The sequence below is a fragment of the Lolium rigidum genome, chromosome 3 (genome assembly GCF_022539505.1).
Source record: "Lolium rigidum isolate FL_2022 chromosome 3, APGP_CSIRO_Lrig_0.1, whole genome shotgun sequence".
Taxonomy (NCBI): Eukaryota; Viridiplantae; Streptophyta; class Magnoliopsida; order Poales; family Poaceae; genus Lolium; species Lolium rigidum.
The window spans coordinates 168,162,556-168,178,341 of NC_061510.1; positions in this window are offsets into that span (position 1 = coordinate 168,162,556).

Below are 15,786 nucleotides of genomic sequence, written 5' to 3' on the forward strand. Positions count from 1 at the left end.
AGAACAGACTACGAGTCTGGCTACTCAGCCTTTTGGGAACAAACCTGCTTCTGCTGTTTGAGTCCATAGCAAATGTAAATTAGTAGCTATGCGTTCGTGTCTTACCAGCGTTGCTCTGCTTTTTGAAGCTCAAGCATCTGCTTTGTTTATGTATTTGCCACTACTGCTGTGTAAGTGTGTCCAAGACTTATGCATGTTATTTCAGTTTAATATGCATGTGTGCCGTCCGTGTGAAACGAGTTCGTTGCCCAGTTTCTGCTGGATTTCTTTGTTATTTTGCGTCTCTTTTAGCTACGCCAGGACGGTCTGTGCTATAACGTGGTTCTACACTTATTTAGGCAGCGGCTGTGAGCTTTACAGCCTTCTCCATCGTCTCCTGCATATCCACGACGACTGCGAGCTCCCTCTCTCTGACCGCCCGCTCCTCCTCTGCCAGCGCCTGCAGCTTCTGCCACCCGCCGCCTCAACGATCGGATGAGGCTCGGACATCTGCTGGCGCATGCGGACCACCGCGTCCAGTTCACGTCGCCGACAAGTATGTCGAGCCGCCACCTCAGGGCGGGCCGCGTCCTCCTCTGCCACGATGACGCGCAGCTCATCCAACCGCCCACGAACCTGCAGCCTCCTGAGAACCCAACTCTCCACTATAGACACGAAGCCGCCGGGCTCCCAGAATGTCTGATAGCTTGCAGCTGAGCCACCAGCTCTCGCGGGTGCCTCTGCAAGCAAGACACGGCGTTACACACACGCCAACACATAATCACCTACACGCATACAATTTTTTTATTTAGAAAACAGCTCCCAAGAAGAAAAAAGCAAACAGATCAACAGAAGAAGAGCTAAAATCAAGCAGATGGAAGAATTACCCACAGTACGGTACAAACATGCCAGATGGAAGAGCGGGCGCACCGGCTTCCACCACCATAGCCGCCCCGCCGTCACCTCCAAGGCCGCACCAACATGCGAAGACCACTTTCAAAATCACAACGCTACCACTTAACTATCCTGTTGAACTGAAGCAGAATTATAACTTGCTTGAATCACAACTAAACCATCAGATAATACATCGCAACAAAAGCGCCATACACCACGACAGAAAGCCGGCGCAGCGAAGCGCGCGTTTCATCTAGTACTTGTTATGTTGATTATCAAAGTTATGCTTATGTGTTGTTTATGATCTTGCATGCTCTCCGTTATTAGTAGATGCTCTGGCCAAGTAGATGCTTTTAACTCCAAGAGGGAGTACTTATGCTCGATAGTGGGTTCATGCCCGCATTGACACCGGGACAGTGGACAGAAAGTTCTAAGGTTGTGTTGTCGTTGTTGCCACTAGGGATAAAACATTGATGCTATGTCTAAGGATGTAGTTGTTGATTACATTACGCACCATACTTAATGCAATTGTCTCGTTGTTTGCAACTTAATACTCGGAGGGGTTCGGATGATAACCTCGAAGGTGGACTTTTTAGGCATAGATGCGGTTGGATGGCGGTCTATGTACTTTGTCGTAATGCCCAATTAAATCTCACTATACTCATCATGATATGTATGTGCATTGTCATGCTCTCTTTATTTGTCAATTGCCCAACCGTAATTTGTTCACCCAACATGCTCGTTCGTCTTATGGGAGAGACACCTCTAGTGAACTGTGGACCCCGGTCCAATTCTCTTTACTGAAATACAATCTACCGCAATACTTGTTTCTACTGTTTTCTCGCAAACAATCATATTCCACACAATACGGTTAATCCTTTGTTACAGCAAGCCGGTGAGATTGACAACCTCACTGTTTCGTTGGGGCAAAGTAGCTTGGTTGTGTTGTGCGGGTTCCACGTTGGCGCCGGAATCTCCGGTGTTGCGCCGCACTACATCCAGCCGCCATCAACCTTCAACGTGCTTCTTGGCTCCTCCCGGTTCGATAAACCTTGGTTTCTTTACGAGGAAAACTTGCTGCTGTGCGCATCATACCTTCCTCTTGGGGTTGCCCAACGAACGTGTGAAATACACGCCATCAAGCTCTTTTTCTGGCGCCGTTGCCGGGGAGGAAAGGTAAAAAGGCACTCATACTCCGGTTCCAGGTAAAGTACTTTTCTGGCGCCATTGTGTTTGTGCTCAAAGCTATTTCCTTTAGATCCTGCAATTGCATCTTTTTGTTTCTTGTTTACACTAGTTTGGCATAATGTACAAGAGTGAGCTTCTTATTCTATTTCCTGATTTAAAACATGGATTGTTTGATGCGAAAATTAAAAAACCTATGAAATCTTCTTTGCATGCTCTGGTAGTAATATTAGTATGAACGCTTTGAACACCATTGTTGACAATGATATAGAAAGTTCTAAGCTTGGGGAAGCTGGTTTTCATGATATTTTTAGTCCCCCAAGCATTGAGGAGAAAATTTTCTTTGATGATACTTTGCCTCCTATTTCGATGATGATAATGATAGTGGTCTTTTGATGCCACTTACTGCTGAGAGTAAATTTTGTTGTGATTATACTATGCCTCCTACACTTGAAGAGAATAATAATGATAGCTACTTTGTTGAATTTGCTCCCACTACAACTAATAAAATTGATTATGCTTATGTGGAGAGTAATAATTTTATGCATGAGACTCATGATAAGAATGCTTTATGTGATAGTTATATTGTTGAGTTTGCTCATGTTGCTACTGAAAGTTATTATGAGAGAGGAAAATATGGTTGTAGAAATTTTCATGTTACTAAAACACCTCTCTATGTGTTGAAATTTTTCAAGCTACACTTGTTTTATCTTCCTATGCTTGTTACTTTGCTCTTCATGAACTTGTATATTTACAAGATTCCCTTGCATAGGAAGCATGTTAGACTTAAATATGTTTTGAATTTGCCTCTTGATGCTCTCTTTTGCTTCACATACTATTTCTTGCGAGTGCATCATTAAAACTGCTGAGCCCATCTTAATGGCTAAAAAGAAAGAACTTCTTGGGAGATAACCCATGTGTTATTTTGCTACAGTACTTTGTTTTATATTTGTGTCTTGGAAGTTGTTTACTACTGTAGCAACCTCTCCTTATCTTAGTTTTGTGTTTTGTTGTGCCAAGTTAAGCCGTTGATAGAAAAGTAAGTACTAGATTTGGATTACTTCGCAGTTCCAGATTTCTTTGCTGTCACGAATCTGAGCCCACTGCCCTGCAGGAAGCTCAGAAAATTATGCCAATTTACGAGCATGATCCTCAGATATGTACGCAACTTTCATTCAATTTGAGCATTTTCGTTTGAGCAGGTCTGGTGGCCTAATAAAATCCATCTTTACGGACTGTTCTGTTTTGACAGATTCTGCCTTTTATTTCGCATTGCCTCTTTTGCTATGTTGGATGAATTTCTTTGATCCATTGATGTCCAGTAGCTTTATGCAATGTCCAGAAGTGTTAAGAATGATTGTGTCACCTCTGAACATGTTAATTTTTATTGTCCACTAACCCTCTAATGAGTTGTTTCGAGTTTGGTGTGGAGGAAGTTTTCAAGGGTCAAGAGAGGAGGATGATATACTACGATCAAGGAGAGTGAAAGCTCTAAGCTTGGGGATGCACCCGGTGGTTCATCCCTGCATATATCAAGAAGACTCAAGCGTCTAAGCTTGGGGATGCCCAAGGCATCCCCTTCTTCATCGACAACATTATCGGAGTTCCTCCCCTGAAACTATATTTTTATTCCATCACATCTTATGTGCTTTTTCTTGGAGCGTCTGTTTGTTTGCTTTTGTTTTTGTTTTTGTTTGAATAAATTGGATTACATCATGCTTGTGTGGGAGAGAGACACGCTCCGCTGGTTCATATGAACACATGTGTTCTTAGCTCATAATATTCATGGCGAAGTTTCCTCTTCGTTAAATTGTTATATGGTTGGAATTGGAAAATGATACATGTAGTAATTGCTATAAATGTCTTGGGTAATGTGATACTTGGCAATTGTTGTGCTCATGTTTAAGCTCTTGCATCATATGCTTTGCACCCATTAATGAAGAAATACAAAGAGCATGTTAAAATTTGGTTTGCATATTTGGTTTCTCTAAGGTCTAGATAATTTCTAGTTTTGAGTTTGAACAACAAGGAAGACGGTATAGAGTATTATAATGCTTTCAATATGTCTTTTATGTGAGTTTTGCTGTACTAGTTCATCCTTGTGTTTGCCTCAAACAACCTTGCTAGCCTAAACCTTGTATCGAGAGGGAATACTTCTCATGCATCCAAAATACTTGAGCCAACCACTATGCCATTTGTGTCCACCATACCTACCTACTACATGGTATTTTCCAGCCATTCCAAAGTAAATTGCTTGAGTGCTACCTTTAAAATTCCATCATTCACCTTTGCAATATATAGCTCATGGGACAAATAGCTTAAAAACTATTGTAGTATTGAATATGTAATTATGCACTTTATCTCTTATTAAGTTGCTTGCTGTGCGATAACCATTGTTTACTGGGGAACGCCATCAACTCATTGTTGAATTTCATGTGAGTTGCTATGCATGTTCGTCTTGTCTGAAGTAAGGGCGATCTACACTGAGTTGAATGGTTTGAGCATGCATATTGTGAGAGAAGAACATTGGGCCGCTAACTAAAGCCATGTTCCATGGTGGAAGTTTCAGTTTTGGACAAACATCCTCAAATCTCTAATGAGAAAAGAATTAATTGTTGTTGAATGCTTAAAGCATTAAAAGAGGAGTCCATTATCTCGTTGTCTATGTTGTCCCGGTATGGATGTCTAAGTTGAGAATAATCAAAAGCGAGAAATCCAAATGCGAGTTTTCTCCTTAGACCTTTGTACGAAGCGGCATAGAGGTACCCCTTTGTGATACTTGGTTAAAGCATATGTATTGCGGTGATAATCCGGGTAGTCCAAGCTAATTAGGACAAGGTGCGAGCACTATTAGTACACTATGCATGAGGCTTGCAACTTATAAGATATAATTTACATGATGCATATGCTTTATTACTACCAGTTGACAAAATTGTTTCATGTTTTCAAAATCAAAGCTCTAGCACAAATATAGCAATCGATGCTTTTCCTCTATGAGGACCATTCTCTTTACTTTTATGTTGAGTCGAGTTCACCTATTTCTCTCCACCTCAAGAAGCAAACACTTGTGTGAAGCTGTGCATTGATTCTTACATACTTGCTTATTTCACTTATTATATTACTCTATGTTGACAATATCCATGAGATATACATGTTACAAGTTGAAAGCAAGCTTGCTGAAACTTAATCTTCTTTTGTGTTGCTTCAATACCTTTACTTTGAATTATTGCTTTATGAGTTAACTCTTATGCAAGACTTATTGATGCTTGTCTTGAAGTGCTATTCATGAAAAGTCTTTGCTTTATGATTCACTTGTTTACTCATGTCATACACATTGTTTTGATCGTTGCATTCTCTACATATGCTTTACAAATAGTATGATCAAGTTTATGATGGCATGTCACTCCGGAAATTATCTTTGTTATCGTTTTACCTGCTCGGGACGAGCGGAACTAAGCTTGGGGATGCGATACGTCTCCAACGTATCGATAATTTCTTGTGTTCCATGCCACATTATTGATGTTATCTACATGTTTTATGCACACTTTATATCATATTCGTGCATTTTACGGAACTAACCTATTAACGAGATGCCGAAGTGCCGATTCTTTGTTCTGCTTGTTTTTGGTTTCAGAAATCCTAGTAAAGAAATATTCTCGGAATTGGACGAAATAAAAGCCCGGAGGCCTATTTTCTCACGAAGCTTCCGAGAAGTCCGAAGGAGAGACGAAGAGGGGCCACGGGGGAGCCAAACCCTAGGGCGGCGCGGCCCCCTTGGCGCGCGCCGGCTCGTGGTGTGGGCCCCCGTGCCGCCTCTTGACTTGCCCTTCCGCCTACAAATAGCCTCCGTGACGAAACCCCAGAACCGAGAGCCACGATACGGAAAACATTACTGAGACGCCGTCGCCGCCGATCCCATCTCGGGGGATACTGGAGATCGCCTCCGGCACCCTGCCGGAGAGGGGAATCATCTCCCGGAGGACTCTACACCGCCATGGTCGCCTCCGGAGTGATGAGTGAGTAGTCTACCCCTGGACTATGGGTCCATAGCAGTAGCTAGATGGTTGTCTTCTCCCCATTGTGCTATCATTGTCGGATCTTGTGAGCTGCCTATCATGATCAAGATCATCTATATGTAATTCTATATGTTGCGTTTGTTGGGATCCGATGAATAGAGAATACTTGTTATGTTGATTATCAAAGTTATGCTTATGTGTTGTTTATGATCTTGCATGCTCTCCGTTATTAGTAGATGCTCGGCCAAGTAGATGCTTTTAACTCCAAGAGGGAGTACTTATGCTCGATAGTGGGTTCATGCACGCATTGACACACGGGACGATGATGAGAAAGTTCTAAGGTTGTGTTGTCTTGTTGCCACTAGGGATAAAACATTGATGCTATGTCTAAGGATGTAGTTGTTGATTACATTACGCACCATACTTAATGCAATTGTCACGTTGTTTGCAACTTAATGCTGGAGGGGTTCGGATGATAACTCGAAGGTGGACTTTTTAGGCATAGATGCGGTTGGATGGCGGTCTATGTACTTTGTCGTAATGCCCAATTAAATCTCACTATACTCATCATGATATGTATGTGCATTGTCATGCTCTCTTTATTTGTCAATTGCCCAACTGTAATTTGTTCACCCAACATGCTTTGTTCGTCTTATGGGAGAGACACCTCTAGTGAGCTCGTGGACCCGGTCCAATTCTCTTTCTTGAAATACAATCTCTTGCAATACTTGTTTCTACTTGTTTTCTCTGCAAACAATCATATTCCACACAATACGGTTAATCCTTTGTTACTGACAAGCCGGTGAGATTGACAACCTCACTCGTTTCGTTGGGGCAAAGTAGCTTGGTTGTGTTGTGCGGGTTCCACGTTGGCGCCGGAATCTACGGTGTTGCGCCGCACTACATCCAGCCGCCATCAACCTTCAACGTGCTTCTTGGCTCCTCCCGGTTCGATAAACCTTGGTTTCTTTACGAGGGAAAACTTGCTTGCTGTGCGCATCATACCTTCCTCTTGGGGTTGCCCAACGAACGTGTGAAATACACGCCATCGGAGTGCGAGTTAGGCGAAGCCGCCTTCGCGAGTCCGTGATATCCGGAGAGGAGCCGCAAGGCTACGAGCCGCGGTGGATCCGACTGAGATGCAGACCACCAAGAAGCAGATCTCCGAACAGAAAAACTCCTTCAGGGCCGCAATAGAGACCAAGAAAGTCAACTTCAAGGAAGATGACGCTACCAAGTAGGTCTCGATCGGAGCCAACATGGACCCCAAATAGGAAGATGCGCTCGTCGAGTTTCTCCGCGCTAACATGGATATCTTCGCATGGCAACCTTCTGACATGTCCGGAGTACCAAGGGAACTCGCCGAGCACTACCTCAACATAAATCCGGGGCTAAACCGGTGAAGCAAGCTATGCGACGCTTTGGAGACAAGAAGCGCCGCGCCATAGGAATGGAGTTAGCAAAGTTACTAGAGGCGAGGTTTTGTAATAGAAGTTATCCACACCGATTGGATCGCAAATCCCGTCCTTGTACCCAAAAAGAATTCCGAAATACTAAGAATGTGCATCGATTACTACGGCTTGAACAAACATTGCCCGAAAGATCCGTTTCCCCTGCCGCGCATTGACCAAGTCATTGATTCGATGGCGAGGGCGGAACTTCGTGTTTTCTTGATGCGTATTCCGGGTATCACCGGATCCGGATGAAGGAGTCGACCAAAAGGCGACCTCATTCATCACCCCATTTGGCACTTCTTGCTATGTTACTATGCCCTTTGGCTTGAAAAACGCAGGTGCCACCTACCATCGTACGATGCGGCGGTGCTTGAAGGACCGAGTTGGCCGGAACGTACACGCCTACGTCGACGACATCGCGGTCATGACTCGGAAAGGATCCGACTTGATCGGCGATCTCACGAAAACCTTTGAGAATCTCCGTCGGTACAAGATGATGTTGAATCCGTCGAAGTGCGTCTTTGGCGTACCAGCTGGAAAACTCCTTGGCTTCATTGTCTCTAACGGGGGCATTGAAGTGAACCCGGAAAAAATCAAGGCAATTTTGTGCATAAAAAGGCCAACTTGTCTCAAAGATGTGCAACGGCTCACCGGTTGTGTCGCGACAATCGGCGGGTTTGTTAGCCGTCTTGGCGAGAAGGCACTTCCCCTGTACAAGCTATTGAAGAAAACGAGACAAGTTTGTGCGGGACGAGGCGACGGATGCGGCTCTTCAAGGGTTGAAGGACATACTCACCTCCCCACCTATCCTAGCGGCTCCGGGAGAGTCGAGCCTATGCTCCTTTACACGGCAGCTACCAACAGAGTCATCGGCCTCGTCATCGTGGTGGAACGACAGGGAAGAAGGTCACGAGTATGGAGTCCAAAGGCCGGTCTACTATATTAGCGAAGTCCTTACGGAGTCCAAACATCGCTACCCTCACTTTCGGAAGTTAGCCTACGGAGTATTCCTAGGCGGCGGAAGGCCGAGACACTACTTCCAAGAGCATCCGATGAACGGTCCGTGAGCAAGGCTCCGGTCGTCAACGATTCTCAACAACGGCGACGCAACGGGACGCACGGCAAAATGGGGCATTGAATTATCCGCCTTCGACATCAACTACATAGCCGGGACCGCGGTCAAATCCCGGGTCTTGGCGGATTTCGTCGCGGATTGGACGAAGCTCCGGATATGAATTTGGAGCCGGAACTCGAGACATGGGTCATGCACTTCGATGGATCCAAGCGGCATCAAGGCTCGGGAGCCGGAGTCACCCCGAAGTCCCCTACGGAGAAGAAGCTGCAGTATGTCCTGCGGATACACTTCGAAGCTACAAACAATATGGCGGAATACGAGGCTCTACTACACGGATTGCGCATCGCCAAGGAGATAGGGATCAAGCACATTATATGTTGCGGAGATTCAGACCTGGTGGCACAGCAAGTAGCCGGAACTTGGAACGCCAGAAACTCAGTCATGGCGGCCTACAGAGACGAAGTTGACGAGATTGCCAAACATTTCCTCGGATACGAAGTCAAGTACGTCGAACGAGATGACAACACGGCGCGGATATGCTATCCAAGCTCGGATCCGGCGAGAAACCAATTCCGCCTGGAATTTTCTCGGAGCATCTCCGGATACCCTCGGTGAAGGGCGCGATACGTCTCCGACGTATCGATAATTTCTTATGTTCCATGCCACATTATTGATGATATATACATGTTTTATGCACACTTTATGTCATATTCGTGCATTTTACGGAACTAACCTATTAACAAGATGCTTGAAGAGCCGATTCTTGTTTTCTGCTGTTTTTGGTTTCGAAATCCTAGTAACGAAATATTCTCGGAATTGGACGAAATCAACGCCCAGGGTCCTATTTTGCCACGAAGCTTCCAGAAGACCGAAGAGGAGTCGAAGTGGGGCCACGAGGCGCCGCCACACTAGAGCGGCGCGGCCCAGGCCCTGGCCGCGCCGACCTAGGGTGTGGAGCCCTCGTGTGGCCCCCCACGTTGCCCTTCCGCCTACTTAAAGCCTCCGTCGCGAAACCCCCAGGACCGAGAGCCACGATACGAAAAACCTTCCAGAGACGCCGCCGCCGCCAATCCCATCTCGGGGGATTCCGGAGATCTCCTCCGGCACCTGCCGGGAGAGGGGATTCATCTCCGGGAGGACTCTTCACCGCCATGGTCGCCTCCGGAGTGATGAGTGAGTAGTTCACCCCCGGACTACCGTGACGCCCGGAGCCGGTACCATGAGGATTCCGGCCGATCCCGCCAAAATCCGCAAGATATCGATTCGAGACGCCCTCAGACACGATGTGCGCGACGAATCACACACGTGATGTCAGAGGAATTAACACGAGCGGTAACATTACAACAGGATTACAATAGAGCCCACAAGATACATATATTACAACAACGACTCCAACGAGTCAAGATACAAATATACAATACAAAGATCCGAAACATACAGAAGATCGAATACGTCCGAGTACGGACAAGATACAAATTGGACTAAGAGTCCCGAAGATAACCGATGGCGTCCATAACTACGCCCGAGGCCAAGCCGGAAGGGTAACCTTGCTAACGTCGTCTTCTTCGAACATATCTTCATACCTGCCGGTTATATCCCGTAGAAGCGAGCAATAAGTACGGATTCGTACTTAACAAGACTTCAAGACGTATAAGCATTCGTCAACCGGTCATCCTTTGTACTTGAGGCACGCGAGGGGACTTAGAGGACGCAAGAGGAACGTCATAGGCAATATGGTGGGGTTAAGCGGCAGCGCGAATGCACTAAAAACCTATAGAGACACTCTACAACAGTCGTCTAATCAGAGAAGGTGAGAGAGCGCATAACTAACAGTTCTATACTCTGCAAACATAACACAGCCGATACTTTCCCCCTTCGCCAAGAAGTACTTACAAAGGCACTCACACGGTGGACAAGTTTTAACCATTTATTATTAGAGTTGTGCTAACTTACTACGCAAGTTATTTTGATTGAAACAACAGGTGTAAGTTGTCTATGGTCGAGTCATACAGCTCCAAGTCGTCCATAACCGCGGACGCGGCTTATCGATAAGATTGTAACCCTGCGGGGGTGCCCAAATGTGCCCACACGCACGATCAACCCACTTGCGACGGTGGATATAACGACTCACACTCTCCTTCACCACAACAATGTCCAGGAAGCCACCTAACTAAGTTAACCCGTTTCGAGCCCGATCGGAACTACGACGCGGACCTAGGCTGTTGCGAGAACGGCTAAGAGGATCGAGCCCACTAGAGGATGACCTCTTAACAATACGTGCCGCACCTACGGACGTGCAAGAGACAACGGGGTTACAAGGCAACATGGCTTCCCCAAAAGTAATATCATATCATCCGACCACAAAGAAACATGCTTGCACGCCGGGAGAAACAAAACAAACATCCAAACTAGTTGTAGCCCTTTGGACAAAGCTCGTAGATTCCAGCGGTGGTCGAGGGAGACCGGTAAGCATACCCACGTGTGGTTAGAGCGCTCAGTCTCGGAACAGATAACAAGAACTCGGGGTCCTAAGATATTTAGGAAACACAAGTGAGCCGTCACAAAACGATCAGCTGACCCACCGATGCCTCCGCTAAACAATTATCAACAACTAAGGTAACCATGATTCTTCCCAGCATATAACCCGATAAGATAACAATAACGGCAACATATAAGCACTAGCATGCACTACGACTCGCAAGGCAGACCCGATAACCAAACAATAGCCGTAGGAGGTGGTGGTGGCAATATGGGCTGCTTGAGGTAACACGTGGAAGGGACACGTGACAAGAACGCAACTTAAGGATAGCATGAGGAAGAAGGCAAAATAAAATAGGTGAGCGACTCCTGCAGGGACAGGAGTATAGGGGAAATGCTTGCCTGTTAAAGCTTGCCGAGGAACATCCGGAGAACTCGTTGTATCTCACCACACCACTTCGCAATCCTATCCGGGAAGAAGCAAATGCTGGAACACACAACGCATGCAAGTCTTACTACTACGGATAAAGAAGATCCAGCATGATCAAGATAATATGCATGACATGGCATAGATGGTGCAATGCATCTTATCCAAATTAATCGGAGTCGGAACCCCGGACAAACAAATTAGGTTAGAGTTGCATATGTACAGTCAAAATTAAGGGTTGATTAGCATAGCAACATGGCAGGGGTGAGCTACATCAATATTAAACGGAGCGGGGAACCGTAGCCGATTATTCCCAAATACTCCGCGTTTAATTATTAGGTGCGATGCAAACTATAACGGAACAACATGATGCAAGATGCAAACAAATAAATGGATAGCATATTCATGTTCTTCATGTTTTTCTGATCAAAATGGACATAAAGTTTGCCCGATTTGGATTTGTAAAAGTGCATTTTTAATTCATTTGAAAAACCATCTGTTTGTGTGAAAACTGCTGAAACTTGAGTTTGGAAACTGAGCGGGAAACAAACTGCACCGAGCTGGAATTTAGCCACAGCCACAGACAGGTGGGTCCATGGCCACGTAGGCGCTGCGTGGCAAGGATGCAAAAAGGTGGTTTGAATCCGCGCCGACGAGGAATCGAACCTGGTTTTACTGATTGCAGGGCAAGGGATAGAACCAGTGTGCTGCCGATACGATTATGTTATGAAGCAGGTTGCATACGATGTAAGATTGAGCACACAGCGTTAACTGAATAAAAGACACTACGAACTGAAGACGTGACAGCGCGAGTTCCTGTAGATAGCGAAAGTGCACGGATTTTAAAGTGACGGTAGCGGCAAATCTGGGCACGATTTTGAACGAAGCAAAAGAGTTTGGGCAAGAGGGATGTGGCATGGTTCTAATGGAACGAGTTTTGTCGGAAGCGGAGCTCGGAGTTGACGCGGAGGGTCGCCGGAAAACGGGACGACGAAACAGCGTCGCGGATTGAAACTGTAACCAGTTTCTGGAGCCAACTTTGGAGGACGAAAACGTCGTCGATACTTCACCGTTTGAGATGATTCAAAGACCAGTGGATAGCTGGTGATGTTGTGCATCCAAAGAAACAAACCGTTCGTGCTGGGATGGTCTGGTTCGCCGGATATCTGCGTCGAAAAACATGACCGTGAAACAGACAAAGGTGGCGTTTTCATCTACTCGATCTCTTCTCAAAAACGACGATCCAGAGATCATGCAGGGAGGAGGAAGAGGGGGTGCTTCTGCAGTTCTGCTGCTCACCCTGGGGTGCTCGACGACGAGGAAGGGAGGCAGAGGAGGTCGCCGGCGTTGAGAACGACGAGGTGGCCGGGGTAGACGACGACGTGCTCGTGCAGACCTTGGTGGCTTGATCTCCGTGAGAACGTCCAGGACGAAGAGGAAGACGACATGGTTCCGTTCCCGGGCTCACGTTGGCGTGCGGCGGTCCATGGCGCCGGCGGCGAACGGCGGAAGGTAGACGGCGGAGGAGCTCTCAGGTGAGGTTTTGGTGAGAGGAAACAGAGAGGTGGCGGCGCTGTAGAGGAGGGAGGAGAATAGCTAGGGTTGCTAGGCTTGTGGAGGATTTATAGGAGGCAGCCAAGCTCCCAGGAACCGTACCATCGAGAGACAGCGACGTGCGAATGTCCGGATGCGCTGCCGTACGTAGAAGAAGGACGCAGAGAGGAGGTGGGCTGATCTGGTGGCTTGATGATGGGCTGAAAAAGAAGTGGGATGCACAAGATAGGTCGGCTGGGCTGCTTCCTGGAGAGATAGGATGGTTGCCAGCCTCGAATGGGTTAGAGTGAAGAAGGCCCCAAGGCTCACGCATGGAGCAGCCAGAAAAAGGAAGAAAAGAATATAAGATAGAAGGAAAACGGGAATCAGATGATGTTCAAACCACAACTTCAAAACATATTTTTAATTTGATAAAAATATAAAATATTTATTTATTTTACAGTTTTGGGTTTTAGGATTCGTTTTAAAAGAAATCACAAGGGAGGTTTAATATAGAAACCATATGAGAGGGAAAAACAAAATAGTTAGGGTTTACAAGATAATTTTATTTTGTTGAAAACATGTATATGATGCATGCATGATGCCATGATGATGCACAAAGTAAAAGCACAACCAAAAATCTAATAGGGGTATTTCCGGGGCCGTTACAACTATGGGTCCATAGCAGTAGCTAGATGGTTGTCTTCTCCCCATTGTGCTTCATTGTTAGATCTTGTGAGCTGCCTAACATGATCAAGATCATCTATCTGTAATGCTATATGTTGTGTTTGTCGGGATCCGATGGATAGAGAATACTATGTTATGTTAATTATCAAGTTATTACCTATGTGTTGTTTATGATCTTGCATGCTCTCCGTTATTAGTAGAGGCTCGGCCAAGTTTTTTCTCTTAACTCCAAGAGGGAGTATTTATGCTCGATAGTGGGTTCATGCCTCCATTGATATGCGGGACGATGACGGAAAGTTCTAAGGTTGTGGATGTGTTGTTGCCACTAGGGATAAAACATTGATGCTATGTCTAAGGATGTAGTTGTTGATTACATTACGCACCATACTTAATGCAATTGTCCGTTGTTTTACAACTTAATACTTGGAAGGGGTTCGGATGATAACTCTGAAGGTGGACTTTTTAGGCATAGATGCGAGTTGGATGGCGGTCTATGTACTTTGTCGTAATGCCCAATTAAATCTCACTATACTTATCATGACATGTATGTGCATTGTTATGCCCTCTCTATTTGTCAATTGCCGATCGTAATTTGTTCACCCAACATGCTTTTATCTTATGGGAGAGACACCTCTAGTGAACTGTGGACCCCGGTCCATTCTTTTATACTGAAATACAAATCTGTTGGAATACTTGTTCTTTACTGTTTTCTTGCAAACAATCATCTTCCACACAATACGGTTAATCCTTTATTACAGCAAGCCGGTTGGATTGACAACCTCACTGTTTCGTTGGGGCAAAGTACTTTGGTTGTGTTGTGCAGGTTCCACGTTGGCGCCGGAATCTACGGTGTTGCGCCGCACTACATCCCGCCGCCATCAACCTTCAACGTGCTTCTTGGCTCCTCCTGGTTCGATAAACCTTGGTTTCTTTACGAGGGAAAACTTGCTGCTTGTGCGCATCATACCTTCCTCTTGGGGTTCCCAACGAACGTGTGAGTTACACGCCATCAAGCTCTTTTTACGGCGCCGTTGCGGGGAGATCAAGACACGCTGCAAGGGAGTCTCCACTTCCCAATCTCTTTACTTTGTTTTTGTCTTGCTTTATTTTATTTACTACTTTGTTTGCTGCATTATATCAAAACACAAAAAAATTAGTTGCTAGCTTTACTTTATTTACTGTCTTGCACTCTATATCAAAAATACAAAAAAAATAGTTTACTTGCATTTACTTTATCTAGTTTGTTTTATTTACTACTGCTAAAATGGCCACCCCTGAAAATACTAAGTTGTGTGACTTCACAACCACAAATAATAATAATTTCCTATGCACACCTATTGCTCCACCTGCTACTACAGCGGAATTCTTTGAAATTAAACCTGCTTTCTTCGAATCTTGTTATGCGAGAGCAATTTTCCGGTGTTAGTTCGATGATGCTGCTGCCCATCTCAATAATTTTGTTGAATTGTGTGAAATGCAAAAGTATAAAGATGTAGATGGTGACATTATAAAATTAAAATTGTTTACTTTCTCATTAAGAGGAAGAGCTAAATATTGGTTGCTATCTCTGCCTAAGAATAGTATTGATTCCTGGACTAAATGCAAGGATGCTTTTATTGGTAGATATTATCCCCCTGCTAAAATTATATCTTTGAGGAGTAGCATAATGAATTTTAAACAATTGGATAATGAACATGTTGCTCAAGCTTGGGAAAGAATGAAATCTTTGGTTAAAAATTGCCCAACCCATGGACTGACTACTTGGATGATCATCCAAACCTTCTATGCAGGACAAAATTTTTCTTCGCGGAATTTTGATTCGGCCCATATAGCATGTAGGAAAAAAAATGAAAAGCCCCAAACCCGTTCGTTTCTGCCTTTCTGGACTGGACGAGCGACGGGAGACACGGAGACGGAGTCGAGACTGCGTCGCCCTGCTGCCCCGCGCCCCCGCCTCGCCCTAGGCGCCCCGCCCGCCTCGTGACCTCGCCGCCGGCTCACCTCCACCCTCCAGCCAACCTCCATCCGGCCACCGCCGCAACAGCCAGTCACGGCCGC